Source organism: Anticarsia gemmatalis, chromosome 24, assembly GCF_050436995.1.
Source record: "Anticarsia gemmatalis isolate Benzon Research Colony breed Stoneville strain chromosome 24, ilAntGemm2 primary, whole genome shotgun sequence".
Taxonomy (NCBI): domain Eukaryota; kingdom Metazoa; phylum Arthropoda; class Insecta; order Lepidoptera; family Erebidae; genus Anticarsia; species Anticarsia gemmatalis.
The window spans coordinates 6073952-6092393 of record NC_134768.1 but is presented as its reverse complement, the minus strand read 5'-3'; the positions used below and the strand labels follow the sequence as shown (position 1 = coordinate 6092393).

At 36.2% G+C, this 18442-nt stretch overlaps 1 protein-coding gene across 4 annotated transcripts in view; it reads right to left on the bottom strand.

Moving 5' to 3' along the window:
• The window catches only part of Oamb (Octopamine receptor in mushroom bodies), a 163142-nt gene that overhangs the window by 16525 nt on the left and 128175 nt on the right, over positions 1-18442 (bottom strand). The gene's annotated exons all lie outside the window — the stretch shown is intronic.

The window sequence follows — 18442 nt, the reverse complement described above, 5'->3', positions numbered from 1 at the left end:
CTGTTTATTAATTTAAAGCTTTCTCATAAACTATATTTTTTGTTTTATTTTGTGGTGCGTAAATAAACAAAGAAGACGGTTTTCCGACGCGCGAACACGCGACGTATAATTGTCCATGCGCGAAACAGGGAAACTCCAAGTTGATTCCACAAACTTCTAATGACTGTCCTTGCGATTTATTTATGGTCATCGCAAAGGCCAGACGTACTGGAAATTGTAAGCGTTTAAATCGAATGGTAAGTCCGTTGGAATCATCGGTATCCGCGGGATCAAGACATCCTCTCCTTTGTATTTTCCTTTTATGATTGTCGCCTCAATGACGTTATTCATCAGTCTTTTCACAGCCAGTCTTGTTCCATTGCATAGTCGAGGTTGATTAATGTTACGCAGCATGATGACAACTGATCCTACTTTTAACTGCAAATTGTGAGGTGGTAATCCAGGCAATTCCAGTGAATTTAAGAACTCAGTGGGATAGTTGATTACGTCATCCTGGTTCATTACTGTGTCGACTGATTTGAAGGAAACCAACTGTCCCGGAAGAAAATTTTGAATGGTCGCATTAAGATCCTCGACATATTTTTCACCCAGCCAATTATGGTTATTGAACTTTTGCGCTATATCTGGGAAAACTCGCTGAATAAGCTCCACTTTTGAGTCTGTGATGTGACACAAATCTGTAGGTAATTTGATGAATCCGGTCGAGGTGTCCACTGCAACTTTATTATTTCCAATGTCTGACAACTGCTTCGCAAACACATTTGCAGTTTCATCTTGTTGCAAAAATACTCGCATATTAGTTGTTAAGTGGAGTGCCTTTACGTACTGCCGCAAATTTGATGATTTTAGGCATACATTTAGTTCATCAACAACAGTTGATCGGGGAATAACTGGAAGAGTCTGACGAAAATAACCTGACAACAGAATCATGGCCCCACCGAAAATATTTTGGTTGTCACGAAGATCTTTCAACGTTCTGTCCAGTGCCTCTAGTGACCTCTTATGGGCCATTGTGCATTCATCCCAAACAATTAATTTGCATACCTGTAGGATCTTGGCCATTGCGCTATTTTTGGCGATATTGCAAATTGGTGTTTCGGTTATTTGCATGTTTAGTGGTAATTTCAAGGCAGAATGTGCAGTTCGCCCGCCTTCTAGCAGAGTTGCAGCTATTCCAGTCGAAGCCAACGTTAGAGCAACATCATTTCGCGATCTGATCCTTGCCAAAAGCAATAAAATTAAAACCGTTTTTCCGGTTCCTCCGGGAGCATCAAGAAAATAAATTCCACCAGATCCACTGCTCACAGCTTCTATCAAAGTGTCGGACGCAATTCTTTGTTGTTGATTTAATTGTGGAACATTTGTACGAACTGTTTCGGCCAATGCTTCAATGTCGTACTGATGTTCTCTTTGCAACTCGTGGTTTAATGCATCGTGCATATGACGATTGGGTGCTGTCATTCCCAAACACGACAATACTTTATTTGCCATCAATAAACACATATCTTCTATCATGATCAATGTGTCATTGTAAATTTCTTCATTCATTTGTATTGTAGGATTCAAAATTTGACGGCGCACACGATGCAAAACATCCTCAGACATGTTATCTCTATACTTGACCCACAAATCTTTTGGATTCGAGGAGAAACATGTCGATATGATAATCGCAAACAATGTACGAATTTGATGCGGCGACGAAGATATTACGGAATCCTTGAGCGTATCATCCTAGTGCGAATCGTTCTCAAGTAAATGTAATAGTTGACATGCCTCACGGTAAGTCGCACACAGCTGTCCATCAACTGTTCTCAGTTGTTTAAACGATGTCGGACCACGAACATTCACCAACAACAACCGCAAATAATAATATTCATCGTTATTTGGATGTACTGTGTAGATGCGACCCAGAGCATCTGAAGCAAATACATTTGGATGTCCTTCAACTGGTGTTCCTTGTTTTTGACGCTGAAACGATTTTGATGATGCGTTCCATGTGTAATAGCGTGGCATGTCAGCAAAGTGCTAGCAAAATCATCAGTTGGACAGACTGTGAAGAAACTTGTTAATGTTGTCGGCGGTGGATGTGCCGCTCTGCCTGCCGCGTTAGATTCATTAAAATAAACTCGTTGACCATGGACTACTGTTGTGTGTCTTTCATGGATCGCAAATGAAAAGATACGCCAAATTGCTTCATTGCTATTTACATAGCGACCCATCTGGTGCTGTGATATTTCATCATTTGCATTGGTTACACCGAAGACAGCCATATCACTACCTTTACTAACATATTTACATATGTACTTTATCGACTTCAATTTTAAGTTCTCGCGCACGTAGCCACAGAGATAGATATAATATCGTAATAATACTTTTTTCCGTGCTCTGAAATGCGACAGGATGGATTGACATATTAGTTGGTTGTCAAATCTAATGTCAAATATTATGAATGCGTTCAGAAATTTATAATTTAATTTATGACAAAACTTAAGATTTATCTTTCGATTTCTATATAGTCTAATTAAAAAATAATCGGACAGATTAACAACTGAAGTTAGCTAAAACTGAGTTTCTCAAAGCCGACCACTATTTATGTACTATGTATTTTGAGACTATGCAATTTTGTCGCGTTCGCTTTCACTTTTGTTGAGTTTCAGAACGCGATATTATATTCTCCAACACGCACGCGAATTCGAACTTTATGCAGCAGTAATAAATTACAAATTGACTCTCCATTTTATTTATAAAACGTTTGTATGGGAAAAATTATACAAATTTGATATTATTTTTATTTATTATTTGTAGGATAAAAAGTATCCTATGTCCATCTCCTGGCTCTAAGCTACCTCCTTACCAATTTTCAGCCAAATCTGTTCTGCCGTTCTTGAGTTATAAGTGGTGTAACTAACACGACTTTCTTTTATATATATAGATATAGATAAATTGACAACCAGGCTCAGAACAAATACTCGTGCTCATCACACAAAGATTTGTCCCGGGTAGGATTCGAACCCACCACACGCGGCGCTACGGTTGTTACGGCGAGGTGACCGCTTAAACCACTGCGCCAAACGTGCAGTTATGTAACAATCTTCGAAACTCAACAATGATAATTTTAATAACTATCAGTCTACAACTGATCTCTTTCAACAACCATTGCTAATGGTTATAGGTTAGTGGTCAACCTAGTGTCAAGTTGTTCAAGTCGCCCAAGAAGCCTCTAACATGGCTTAACGACTGTTATCTTAGTAGACGACAGCCGGGACCGACTTTTTACGTGCCCTCCGAAGCACGGAGACGCCCAGCTCAAACACCACTATGCGGTCACCCATCTATGGAATGACCGCGTCAACGGTTGCTTAACCCACAGACCGTTTAACGACCGGTGAGCGCAACTGCCTATGGGCGCCTCGTAACTGGCAGTAATGATAATACCTGAATGTAAAAACAAGCCGGTTAAGAAAAGAAAATAAAGCGTATTTTTTAAAACCCTTTAGCCTGTACAGAGGTCGGATGCGCAACGACAGTATACAAGTCCAATTGGGCAAATTGCATCTTGACTTTATTCACATGCTTGCTGCCAAGTACGTTGCTAACGAATTTCTTGGTTATTTCCGTGCACCAAATTATATGTGAAGTGTGTCGAAAGAAAAATCTTATTTAACTGTTTTTGGAGCATAGTGCTGCACACTGTAGTTTATATACTTACTAGCGACTGCCGCGTAATATGAATTAATTTACTAGTGTATTGATGATTGAATTATTAATTCTGGCATTTTTAAAAACAATTGAATGACTTGATGTCGCGGGTACCTTTACAAACATACAAGCAACAAACACAAAGTACAACTGGAGCCATAACAACTATTTGTCGCTTGGATCGCACAGATAGTTGTTTCGTGTGGGAATCGAACCTACAACAATGCGTCGCGGAGGCAGCCATTTTCTTCAATATCGTATTTGACTTTACGTTAAATCTATGCTATTAGATTATTGAGAATTCGTTTTAAATGTATAAAGCATTTTCAGCATTTCTAGAAGCATATAATTTCTGATGATTTTTAAATCGACGAGCAAAGTCAGACCTAAATAATATATATATTTTTTTTTTTTTTTTTGTTAGCCTGTACTGTCCCACTGCTGGGCAAAGGCCTCCCCCATTTTCTTCCAGTCCCCTCTATCTCCTGCTATTCGTGTCCAATTAATATTAAAGGCATCTAGATCGTCACGCCAGCGCTTCTTGGGTCTGCCCCGACGACGACGTCCCTCTGTAGGCACCCATTGCGTGCTGATCCGTGCCCATCTATCTGGGTGCATGCGGCTGACGTGACCCGCCCACTCCCATTTAAGCTTTGCTGTTTTTGTGCCCACATCAGTAATGCCAGTCCGTGAACGTATGTCCGAGTTTCGGATTTTATCTATTAATTTTATTCCAAGAACACTGCGTTCTATGGCTCTTTGGCAAACCTTGAGTTTGGACTTTTGAGACTCAGTCAGTGACCATGTTTGAGCTCCGTAAGTTAGGACGGGCAGAATACACATGTCGATGAGTTTACGCTTGAGAGACATTGGAAGGTCACCCTTCATTAGCGCTTTCATGGACCAGTAGCTCTTCCAGGCATTTTCAATCAATAAATAATATATTGTCATACAATAAATTCGTACCGGCTTAAAGTAACATATTGAGCTTACACTACCGTACTACGTCACGTCACGAGTTCCCTCACCCAATTCGAATAGTAAAGCCAACCATAAACATCTTATAAGATCGATATCAACCCACAAAATAACTGCCATTAACCACCCCCATTAATTTTGGGCTATGAAGGAATATTATTCATTCATGTTGCGTTTTAGGCAATAATGATGAATGAAAATTTTCGGTGAATTTTTACATAATGCGCAGGGAATTTTTGTATGAAAATCAGGATTTAGGGTGCTTATTTGTGCAGTTATGTTAATGATATATTTTCCAGATTGTTTGTTTACACTTGTACGTTGGAATTAATGAAACTCTATTTTATTGTTAACTAGCTGACCCGGCAGACTTCGTACTGCCTCATCGATCTTAATAAATAAATAAATAAATCTTTTGTATAAAATGATTTTAAAACAAGCAAATCGAATCTGTATTTAATTAAAATGCATTTATCGAATAAAGCATGAAGTTGTATTATTATTTTCGATACATCATGTTGCTTACTTAGAAAACAGAGTTTTCCTGAAATACTGGCTATTTATAAGGTTTAAATTTGATATTCACAGACACACACTGTTAAAATACAGTCTGTTTATTAATTTAAAGCTTTCTCATAAACTATATTTTTTGTTTTATTTTGTGGTGCGTAAATAAACAAAGAAGACGGTTTTCCGACGCGCGAACACGCGACGTATAATTGTCCATGCGCGAAACAGGGAAACTCCAAGTTGATTCCACAAACTTCTAATGACTGTCCTTGCGATTTATTTATGGTCATCGCAAAGGCCAGACGTACTGGAAATTGTAAGCGTTTAAATCGAATGGTAAGTCCGTTGGAATCATCGGTATCCGCGGGATCAAGACATCCTCTCCTTTGTATTTTCCTTTTATGATTGTCGCCTCAATGACGTTATTCATCAGTCTTTTCACAGCCAGTCTTGTTCCATTGCATAGTCGAGGTTGATTAATGTTACGCAGCATGATGACAACTGATCCTACTTTTAACTGCAAATTGTGAGGTGGTAATCCAGGCAATTCCAGTGAATTTAAGAACTCAGTGGGATAGTTGATTACGTCATCCTGGTTCATTACTGTGTCGACTGATTTGAAGGAAACCAACTGTCCCGGAAGAAAATTTTGAATGGTCGCATTAAGATCCTCGACATATTTTTCACCCAGCCAATTATGGTTATTGAACTTTTGCGCTATATCTGGGAAAACTCGCTGAATAAGCTCCACTTTTGAGTCTGTGATGTGACACAAATCTGTAGGTAATTTGATGAATCCGGTCGAGGTGTCCACTGCAACTTTATTATTTCCAATGTCTGACAACTGCTTCGCAAACACATTTGCAGTTTCATCTTGTTGCAAAAATACTCGCATATTAGTTGTTAAGTGGAGTGCCTTTACGTACTGCCGCAAATTTGATGATTTTAGGCATACATTTAGTTCATCAACAACAGTTGATCGGGGAATAACTGGAAGAGTCTGACGAAAATCACCTGACAACAGAATCATGGCCCCACCGAAAATATTTTGGTTGTCACGAAGATCTTTCAACGTTCTGTCCAGTGCCTCTAGTGACCTCTTATGGGCCATTGTGCATTCATCCCAAACAATTAATTTGCATACCTGTAGGATCTTGGCCATTGCGCTATTTTTGGCGATATTGCAAATTGGTGTTTCGGTTATTTGCATGTTTAGTGGTAATTTCAAGGCAGAATGTGCAGTTCGCCCGCCTTCTAGCAGAGTTGCAGCTATTCCAGTCGAAGCCAACGTTAGAGCAACATCATTTCGCGATCTGATCCTTGCCAAAAGCAATAAAATTAAAACCGTTTTTCCGGTTCCTCCGGGAGCATCAAGAAAATAAATTCCACCAGATCCACTGCTCACAGCTTCTATCAAAGTGTCGGACGCAATTCTTTGTTGTTGATTTAATTGTGGAACATTTGTACGAACTGTTTCGGCCAATGCTTCAATGTCGTACTGATGTTCTCTTTGCAACTCGTGGTTTAATGCATCGTGCATATGACGATTGGGTGCTGTCATTCCCAAACACGACAATACTTTATTTGCCATCAATAAACACATATCTTCTATCATGATCAATGTGTCATTGTAAATTTCTTCATTCATTTGTATTGTAGGATTCAAAATTTGACGGCGCACACGATGCAAAACATCCTCAGACATGTTATCTCTATACTTGACCCACAAATCTTTTGGATTCGAGGAGAAACATGTCGATATGATAATCGCAAACAATGTACGAATTTGATGCGGCGACGAAGATATTACGGAATCCTTGAGCGTATCATCCTAGTGCGAATCGTTCTCAAGTAAATGTAATAGTTGACATGCCTCACGGTAAGTCGCACACAGCTGTCCATCAACTGTTCTCAGTTGTTTAAACGATGTCGGACCACGAACATTCACCAACAACAACCGCAAATAATAATATTCATCGTTATTTGGATGTACTGTGTAGATGCGACCCAGAGCATCTGAAGCAAATACATTTGGATGTCCTTCAACTGGTGTTCCTTGTTTTTGACGCTGAAACGATTTTGATGATGCGTTCCATGTGTAATAGCGTGGCATGTCAGCAAAGTGCTAGCAAAATCATCAGTTGGACAGACTGTGAAGAAACTTGTTAATGTTGTCGGCGGTGGATGTGCCGCTCTGCCTGCCGCGTTAGATTCATTAAAATAAACTCGTTGACCATGGACTACTGTTGTGTGTCTTTCATGGATCGCAAATGAAAAGATACGCCAAATTGCTTCATTGCTATTTACATAGCGACCCATCTGGTGCTGTGATATTTCATCATTTGCATTGGTTACACCGAAGACAGCCATATCACTACCTTTACTAACATATTTACATATGTACTTTATCGACTTCAATTTTAAGTTCTCGCGCACGTAGCCACAGAGATAGATATAATATCGTAATAATACTTTTTTCCGTGCTCTGAAATGCGACAGGATGGATTGACATATTAGTTGGTTGTCAAATCTAATGTCAAATATTATGAATGCGTTCAGAAATTTATAATTTAATTTATGACAAAACTTAAGATTTATCTTTCGATTTCTATATAGTCTAATTAAAAAATAATCGGACAGATTAACAACTGAAGTTAGCTAAAACTGAGTTTCTCAAAGCCGACCACTATTTATGTACTATGTATTTTGAGACTATGCAATTTTGTCGCGTTCGCTTTCACTTTTGTTGAGTTTCAGAACGCGATATTATATTCTCCAACACGCACGCGAATTCGAACTTTATGCAGCAGTAATAAATTACAAATTGACTCTCCATTTTATTTATAAAACGTTTGTATGGGAAAAATTATACAAATTTGATATTATTTTTATTTATTATTTGTAGGATAAAAAGTATCCTATGTCCATCTCCTGGCTCTAAGCTACCTCCTTACCAATTTTCAGCCAAATCTGTTCTGCCGTTCTTGAGTTATAAGTGGTGTAACTAACACGACTTTCTTTTATATATATAGACTATTCCGGGTTTCAAAGAACTACGTTACTACTTAATGTTTGATTTTTCATCATACAAAACATTATGAATGAAGTCTAAGCTATTTTTGTGTTTGACTGAGCCGTTCAGATATTTATAGTGATGTCATTATTTCACAAAAGCATTGTAATGCAATTTCTACAATAACATATTTTGGTAACTTACGCTATGCTTTAATACATTTTTAACAACATTTCCAAGCAAGAGCAAGATCTTAATTTCGATTCGAAAGTTTGACATTTAAAATGTACTGCCAAAATAGTTCCTACGACGCCCGTTAGAGGCGCTGACGAGATGTTCATAAAAAAGTTCTCGATAGCTAGCCGGTTTGTCGCTAGTCAATAGTGGAAGAGAAGAGCTACAGAAATACACACAGGACATTCAGGTTCACTTCCAACCCAACTAGTAATCTAATCTTAGAGAGTCAGTATCTCAAAGACCGTGTGTTGATGTACTATAAGATTGTACAGATAGCATGCTCCTGTGCACACTGTCGTATTAATTAATCCTTCGCCGTGCGTTGAATAACACACGCTAGTTCACAGGTGTATTGAGTACCTATACGTATAGGTTAGTAGAGTTAGTTTGTAATCTTGTAACTATTTTTAAGGGATTGTAGTGTAGGTTATATTTGTACATATTTTGCATAAATTTTCGCCTATAATCAAATATTTTGCATATATCTCCGATAAACGAACAGCAAGAATCCTTTAAATTAATACAATTAGTATTATTATACATTGTTTTAATTAACATTGCGAAAGCTCAATCAGTTAAACTCAGGATTTTTCGACCGTTTTTTATGTATAGTATGTGCCGATTTTTGCTCGCCAGACTATCCAATATATAATTTCAAAGCATTGACAGGTTATGTGTTAAGAACCTGTTCGCTTGATGAAAAGTTTAATAAAAATTTCATGAGTACATTTATATTGGAATCGTAGCCTACTACTACTACTATAAGAGAGGCCATAGCCTACGTAGCCTATTTTAATAAATATTTCTCAAATAAATCCAAACTAAATCCACAAAAGGAAATATTAAACGTTCAACGATTGCCTCAAATAGAATATCACGACAAAAGAAGGCTTTAGTTCAAACACTACACATACATTCTAATTATCATAATGGCACTGAAATGAATGGAAACAGTATGCGCTTAGCTCACAGATATTGAGTAAGTCTAGATAGTACTTGTCGTTTAACTTTCTGAGCTGAATATAGCAACAAAACGTTCCTTAAAAGGCTAAAAGAAATAAAAAAAGACGCAGATTACATTGTCGTTACATCCCCTTACTAAAGAATGGTATAATTAAGTTTATTGTTTTTGATATAAATAATAATTTTCCGAGTTTTTAAGCGATATCAGGTTTAGGTCGCTATTGATATAAGTCATCAAAAGAACCAGTAATAGGTAATTCATAAGGAATTGAATAAAGATTTTCAAATACTCTCGACTCTATTTCATCGCAATTTTAAAAACGATTTTTTATTGTGCATCTGTCAAAGATGATAGAGCTTTGAGTATCCGTCCAAAGATGACGCAAATATCGCGTCACAAACATACAAAAACAATCATAACTTTTAAACTCTCGCGTTGCATGTTTAATGTATAATAGAATTCGGGAATTAACGCAAACACGCATTTTACCTTAAAATGCCTAACAGCGAGTGCAATCTGCGCCAAAACGTTAGGCATTTTAAGGTAAAATGCGTGTTCGTGATAATTCCCGTATTCTATTATACTTTATACAAAAAAAAAACAGTAAATTTGAAAACCTGTTTATTTTCGAAGTCGATTAAAAATATAAAGTATTTTTATCTGAGTGCGGGTGTGTTGTATCTAGGTTATTAAACATCCGTGGTTTAGCTTATCACGTCGGCAAACAGCGGGAACTCGTAACCGGATGGCGGACTTTGCGATAGGCTTTATATTCATAATTCTGTTATTTAACCTCAGGTAATAACTGGAGCAAGGTTTTGTAGATAATCGTGAAGCATTTGTTAGAGAGTCATCGAGTTACCTAACTACTTTTTATTATAAATGGAGTGAATAATTTATCAACATGCTTCAATTCTATAAAATAACTAAATGTGTAATCATGACGAGAATGGAATGAGTTTGAGATAATTGAGATATACATTCTTAAAAGTGCATTCGTTTTAGCGATGTTTCAATAAGGCTTTACAGATTTAAATCTATATTCAACTCATAGATCTATGAAATATTATAGTGGTATTTAAAATCTAGGTTGACAATTAGATATTCTCAAAATCTGTTAAGACAGTCTCTTCTTTCTTCAATGGTAGGCTAAAGACTTTCAATATTAAGGAAATGTAAGTCCTTGTAAATTGAAAAAGCACTATAAAATAGATACGTCTACAATATAAAGAAAAATAGAAGTTAGTTTCTAATTCCTAACATATTTATTCAAGGTCTTTCATCAAATTTGGTTAGAGTATCGACAAAAACTCAATACCGTTAGACGTATACTCTCTCTCTTGGGAAATTCTTCATTCTGTTTACGTTTACAGGTTGAGTTTTAAGTCTTGTAATCTCCAGAGCCTTGTGATCTATTGCTAATACGAAATGTCTTCGTACAATATTATTTTGTGGGAGATCTATATTACAATAATGTATTATGTTTTAGGGCTATATTGAAAGTTATTTTAAGACATAGGGTAGAACATGCCTAGAAATCTAATCGTTTTTGTAACATTTTTCACTGGTACTTTGCTCCTATTGGTCGTAGCGTGATGATATAAAGCCTATAGCCTTCCTCAATATACAGGCTATCCAACAATAAAAAAATCTTTAATTCGGACCAGTAGTTCCTGAGATTAGCGCGTTCAAACTAACATACAAACTCTTCAGCTTTATTATATTAGTATAGAATATGTATTGCTTTTACTCAAATAAAAATTAAACTAATAGCTAATAATAATAAATAATCCTATCCTACTATTATTATAAATGTAAAAGTTTTTGAGAATTGATTGATTAAAAAAAACTGTGGCAAAATAATTCTATGTGAGGATACCTTTTTTTTTCACAGATTTTTTTTCTCATGAAATAAGTAATTTACGAGTTAATTAAGATTGAAAATTTTTTGATCAATCACACGGATTAATTCATCAAGGAAAGCTCAACGCAGTGCTAACACTTCAAAGATTATAGATTCATTTAAGTCACTTATGATGCCTAATAAGTTTTATCTCCTAATAAGAAACTGGTATACAAGGTCAAAAGTCTAAACTAATAACTGAAACACAATTTCAAGAGCACAACCTCCGTAAATCAAATTCAAACCGTGTCCATCCATCACTTGTAGCGGAATCCCAAGATCAATCTGAACCCTTAGATGTTCTATGCATTAAACAGTAACTATGATAAACGAGGGTATTTAAACGCTATGCATAAATAATAGGTGAGTGGTCTAAACCTTTCACGCAAGTGGTCGAGACATCGATCTTAAGACAACTATGACTTTTCGAAGTTTTATTTCTATCACTACATAATTAAAAACAGTCGCGCAGATCGATCTCCAAGGTTAAGCCACGCTTGCCGAGCTTGTTCTATGGATGGGTGACCATCTCATATATATCGAGTTCTTCCGTGTTTTGGAAGGCACGTTAAATTGTGGGTCCCGGCTCTCAATTTCGAAGATCTTTGACAGTCGATAACAGTAGTCAGAAGCTTGAAAGTATGACAACCAGTCTTACCGAAGGGTATCGTGTTATATGCCTGGTAACTGGGCTGTGGAGGTCAGATAGGCAGTCGCTCCATGTAAAACACTGGTATTCAGCTGCATCCCGTGAGACTCGAAGCCGACTCGAACATAGTTTGGAAGAAAGGCTAAGTAATGATGACTACATTAATAATAAGTTTTATGTAATAAAGTTCCTCTGTCTGTCTGTTCGATAACTTAAGGGATAAACTTCAAATGTACAAAATAGATTATTGTTTTTCCGAGATTATCAGTTTTCCTCAATAGGTAGAGCAAATACTTAGAAAAGTTTATTTTTATAATAGTCCAAAATATTTTGTCATACCGGGCGAGGCAAGAGCGGACTAGAGCGCTAGTTAGAAATATTTTTTACTCGTCCTTACGGTGAAGAAAACATCGCGATGAAACTTGTTTGCCTAAAAGTTCGTTTTTTAGATCTCGAAGGAATGTAAAGTCCCGTACTTGGCAATCGTGGTGGACTCAAAGCCTAGCCCCTTATTCTAAAAAGAGAACCTTGCCCAACATTGGGATATTAATGACTTACACTATGAGGCGCCCAAACCCAGTTGCGCTCATCGATCAACCATTGGCGCGGTCATTCCATAGATGGGAGACCGCATAGTGGTATTTGAACTGGGCGTCTCCGCGCTTCGGAGGGCACGTTAAAAGTCGGTCCCGGTTGTTGTCTACTAAGATAACAGTCGTTAAGCCACGTCAAAGGCCTCTCCGGCGGCTTGAACAACTTTGACACTAGGTTGACCACTAACCATACGACAAACAACAAAACATGCATAAGCAATAAGACTAGTTTATAAGGGTATGCACTACCCCTTTGAGTTTGATAGTAACTTGTGTGTGATCCTTTAATGCTATTTGTGTTCGCTATAAATTGCACCCCATAGGATTTAATATTATATAGTGTTATGGTGTGTAGTAAATTGAATTTTGGGTGGACAGTTTCTACACGTACATATTGTATATCCGTATTTATACATTACTAGCTGACCCGCGCAACTTCGCTTGCGTAACATAAGAGAGAATGGGTCTAAATTTTCCCCGCATTTTAACATTGTTTACTGGTACTCTGCTCCTATTGGTCGTAGCGTGATGATATATAATCTATAGCCTTCCTCGAGAAATGGGCTATCTAACACTGAATTTTTTCAAATCGGGCCAGTAGTTCCTGAGATTTGCGCGTTCAAACAAACTCTTCAGCTTTATAATATTAGTATAGATAATTATCTACGTAATATTAAACCAAAAGGGAAAAGGTGTAATTTGATACCCAACTAATTTTACTGCATTAACTGAATATTTGGTAACGTCTTTGTTAGTTGATTACTAAGCGATCTTTCTACTAGGGTACACTCTAGGTAAGGAAAGGAAAAAAAAATACGCTCGTCTTCTAAATAAAAACATAAAAGATTAGATTATTTATAATACTTATTTTTATTAATAGAATATCTTACACACTTTTAAATAAAAGTGTGTAAGAATTATCAACTGTGTATAAATACACAGTTGATACGAAAGGAATAGTGCAGAGTGCAGGAAATTGCGATACAAACACAGGTATTGGTGCTGTTCATGTGTTTAAAAAAGCTACCAATTATTTTGCAACTAACATTATTTTGCTGTTAGAAGTTTTTTGTCAATACGACGTGATAGTATCAAATATCCTTCACAAGTTAAGTAAAGCGAACAATAATAATGAATCAATCAGACACCACATAATTAACACGTAACTAAACAGAATCACACTGACCATTGACCACACAAAGCCGTATCAATCCGAAACTGTACTGCTGTCAGATTATTCGCTTGACTAGAGATTACGCCTCGGTTGTCGATGGGTCCTACAACTGGGTGGCGATTTTCTATAGCCCGACTACTAAGTAGAGAGTCTTAACAGTAGCGCGATTCTGTACAGTCGGTACTGTCGAGTATCGAAATTTTGACATTTAGCATGTACGAGGCGCTAATCAGATTTTCATACAAAATTTCTCGATGACAGGTCGGTTGTCGGTAGTCGATAGTGGTAGAGAATTGAGGTACAGGTATGATTTATTTGGATTTGACTAATAGGTCACCACGCTGCTACGATTGCGTCGGGAGGTCGTGGGTTTGCTTCCCACACGGGACAATTATTTGTTCGATCCACAAATAATTGTTTCGGGTCTTGTTGTACTTTGTGTTCATTGTTTGCATGCTTGTAAAAGTCCCCGCGACACAAGAGCAATTCCTAGTGCGGGAGTTGTCCTTTTTAAGAGAAAAAAAGAAAGAAGAGACTATCAAATATTATCCAAACTTTTTCAGCTGCATAAACTTGCAGGTCACTAATTTGTTAAGTCCAATAGTGTCATCGTCCGCCAGCCGCGAACCTTTTATACAAGACTCTATACTAAGTTTTTGGACAAGACCACTATGGACTAACACGACCGAATTGTGTGAACTGTATAAAAACCTGATCAGTGCCTCTAATGGGTGCAGAAAGAACTGATATTTCTGTAGACTTAAACCTCTTATTCATAAACACACTATTAACCTATTTTAGTTAAACAACCACTATAATATGTTTTCTCTCTTTCACTTGCTAAGGAGTGAAAGAAACAAAACACTTTATAAGCCTTTCATAACTTCATATGTTTTTATGAATACGAGGGTAAATGTCTAACTCTCTGTTTGGTATCGACTGTAGATAATTGCGCTACAGTTCTAAACTCGAAGCTATGTAACAAGATACCCTTGTTTTGGATTTGTATCTCTTTTTGATGGAATTTCGGGAAAAAGACTGACGAAATTACTATTCAACGTACCTCGAGTTGGGTTTCAATTCCATGGAATTCGAAACAGGAATCAAAAGCTTCTATAATATCCTTTGGTTATTTGTTATAACTTCGGTTTATATAAAAACAATTTCGAGCCAGTCTTGCAAAAGCATTATTAACCGACTTCAAAAAAGGAGGCGTTTCTCAATTCGGCTGTATTTTGTTTTTTTTTAAAGTAGTTTTTATCCGTTTATCAAAATTTTCTTAACACAGAATTTCGCGAACACGCAGAAATTATACGACCATGCAATACCGTCGTATGCATAACCTCTGATGCGTGCTGAAAATACGTTCCAGCCTGTAGAAGCTATGAGTATTTATTACATTATAATCAAACTGTATCTATAATATATTGTTGCTCTATATGACAGTTAAAAAATATGCACATGTTTAACCTTGAGATCGTATCCAATAGAAACTTCAGACAGCTTTTTCTCAGAAAATATCCGAGCATGCAGTTTTCTTTAAACATTTCTTTATGATTCAATAGTTTATCAAGTTAACAAAGTTAAAACTAATAATATATTACGTTTATTTTTTTAACGATCACCTAAGGCTCCTAAATCGCAAGCAATTTATTTTCTTTTAAAGTCATCTCCCGAACTAAGAATTGCTCTGGTGTCGCGGGGACTTTAAACATTGTATGTTATGTACAACAGACACAAGTTACAACTAGAGCCGAAACAACTATTTATGGAGACCAGAAATATTTGCTCTGGGTGGGAATCGAACCCAAAGCCTATTAACGCACGATGGCGTGGTGACCTGAACCACTGCGCCACGGAGTCCGTGGAAACGCTGTAACTAAGTTTATTAATAAAAATATATGTCCCAATACTGTCCAAAATAAAACACGTAACAAAAACAATTGAACATAAATTCGAAACTTGTTTTCGAAATTGCCACTAAATGTAAAACAAAATTTCATAATTGAATAGACAGTGAAACATGAAGCCCTGTATCGTTTTACAAACTACAACTCGGAGGTTTTAATGGTAATTTAAGAACGGTTCTAATGAGCTTGAAGCCTTTGTTTAATGTTAAAGCTATCATTGAGAACATTTGCTTTTATATACTGGTTTAAGTATGCCTGTTATGTTGTGAATTAGAACCTTTTGGGAGGTGTTTTTTGGCTTCGGAGAGTTGGGGTGTATTTTTTATAACACAATATTTACTGAGTTTGTATATAATATTTCAAACTTGTAGCAAAATTTCCTACACTTAGTACCATTAAGAAACGAGTACAACTTTAGTTTTTTAGAAAAATACTAATCGCACTGCTCAGGTTTTACACAAAATTTGTAACTATTCGTCTTTTTTTTTTATATTGTATATGTTACTGTAAATGCCCGAACGGTGGTAAATCCTAAGATTTTCCGGTATAACCTAAGATTTACCAACTCGCAATGGTAAAAGTCCTAACAATTCTTTTATTTCGAACTTTTACCTATATTCACTTGATGATATCGAGATGTCGCCGGAGCCCCGCTAATTCTAATTCTAACCTAACCTACCCATGTCGCTTTGCCCAAAACTCCTTCTTTATAACTATGTCACAGTATATAATTATACCGTGAAATAGTTATAAACATAGTTATGAAGGAGGATTTTTTTATAAATCGTAACAAAGTTTTTTAACTCTGGCTTGTTCGGACTTTTACCATTGAGAGTTGGTAAATCTTAGGTTTTACCGGAAAATCTTAGGATTTACCACAGTTCGGGCTTTTACAGTAACATATACACCACATATACACGAAGTTCTGTCATCGCTGCTCCAGTCGGCCTGCGAACACGGCGAGTGCAACCTGCGCCGAAACGTTAGGCATTTTAAGGTAAAATGCGAGTTCGCGTAAAACCCGTATTCTATTATACATTGTAACTATTAAGTTCCTGATATTAGGTTGCTGATAGTAATGGGAAATAATATCTTGTCTCTATTTTTATATCTACAAACACACTGCTACCAGAAGATACTACGTTAATAACTATATTAATTTCAGAGATTATCATCAAATGCTGATCAATCAATGTAACCAGCTTGTTTTTAACAAAATCCGAGCGATAATTGAAGAGTTATTCTTAGAACTATCAAAACTTGTGCTCAACTAATAACCTCAAACCGTAGAACATCAGGTTTCAAAGCTATTAGCGTAACAGTAAGCCGTTATAGCAAGAGGCTGAGGATTTGCGCTTACTGTCTGCAACCTGAACTTAGTTATCGTAATAGTCGTGGGACAACCAACTTTAGAATTTGCTGTTCGATTTGCGAGTTTTCGATTTGTAGAAATGAAGCTTATTTTATGCATTTGAGGAATATTTAAGCGTGTAAAAAATAAGTGACACATGTTATATTGTTGTACAGAATACTTAGTTATAATATATATATATATATATATATATATATATATATATATATATATATATATTATTGTAGATAATAATATGTATGTCCACTTAGAATTGTAATAAAAATTTCTAAGCCCAATGCAATTTGTAGGTACCTATGATATCGACACATTTGATTTTGTCGAGTAATGTTTCAGAATACGCTTCATTTCCAATATTTAATCGCTTGAAACACAATAGTAACCAAAATCTTGCCATATATTTAAAAAAAATTGTCTTTAAAATAAAGAAAGCACGTTGGATTCATGTAACTAACATGAATCCAACGTTCTTTCTACTAACATGAATCCAACGTTCTTTCTACAAAAAATAGCAAGAAAATCTGATCAAATATAAAATGCAAGAACGCAATAATAAAAGAAACATCTCAAGAGAAAGGTTAAGAGTGTATTGAGTGCGTATCCTGAAGGAAATTCAAAACGATGACAAGGGGAAATTATACGAAATGACATGTACGGAGTATGTAGTACTATGATGTAGTTGTATGTAGGGGTATGTAGTGCTCACCCTTCTGTGCTCGTTTTGAAAGGGTTAAGAGACTGAGACAATTTTTTTATAGTGTTCTTTTGAGAGAGTTAATACTTTATTGAGTTTTGGGGTTGATATTTAATGCTTTTAAAGTACATTAAATTAATAAAAAAAACATTATTTCACACATAAGCACTTGTGACACGCATACATACTCGCATACATACGCATACATACATTGGTCGAATTTAGACTACTGCGACCAGTAGTAAACTTAGTTATGTTCGTTCTGCCTTTGTTTAGCTTTAGTTTAAATAAACATATCAATATTCGAAAATTCAAAATGATGACGAGGGGAAATTATACGAAATGACATGTACGGAGTATGTATGATGTAGTGGTATGTAGGAGTATGTAGTGCTCACCCTTCTGTGCTCGTTTTGAAAGGGTTAAGAGACAATTTTTTGGTAGTGTTCTCTTGAGAAAGTTGTCTTTGTGTTTTGGGGTGATTAAATTCAGTTATGTTTTGTTCGGCTTAGTTTTGTTCAAGAATATATTTCGACATCTGATTCTAGACTATGTAGACCTTATACTTTTGTAAACAGACAGTTGAGAAATATACTTATATACGTGCAATATTATTTAAAAAGACACAGCTATTGCTTGGACCGAGTTATCAATTTCCACATAGCTTTATTCTCACGAATAATTAAGTAACAATTGACAGAATCAGTTTTGTAAGAATTACAAAATATAGGTTCTAAATTAGTAAT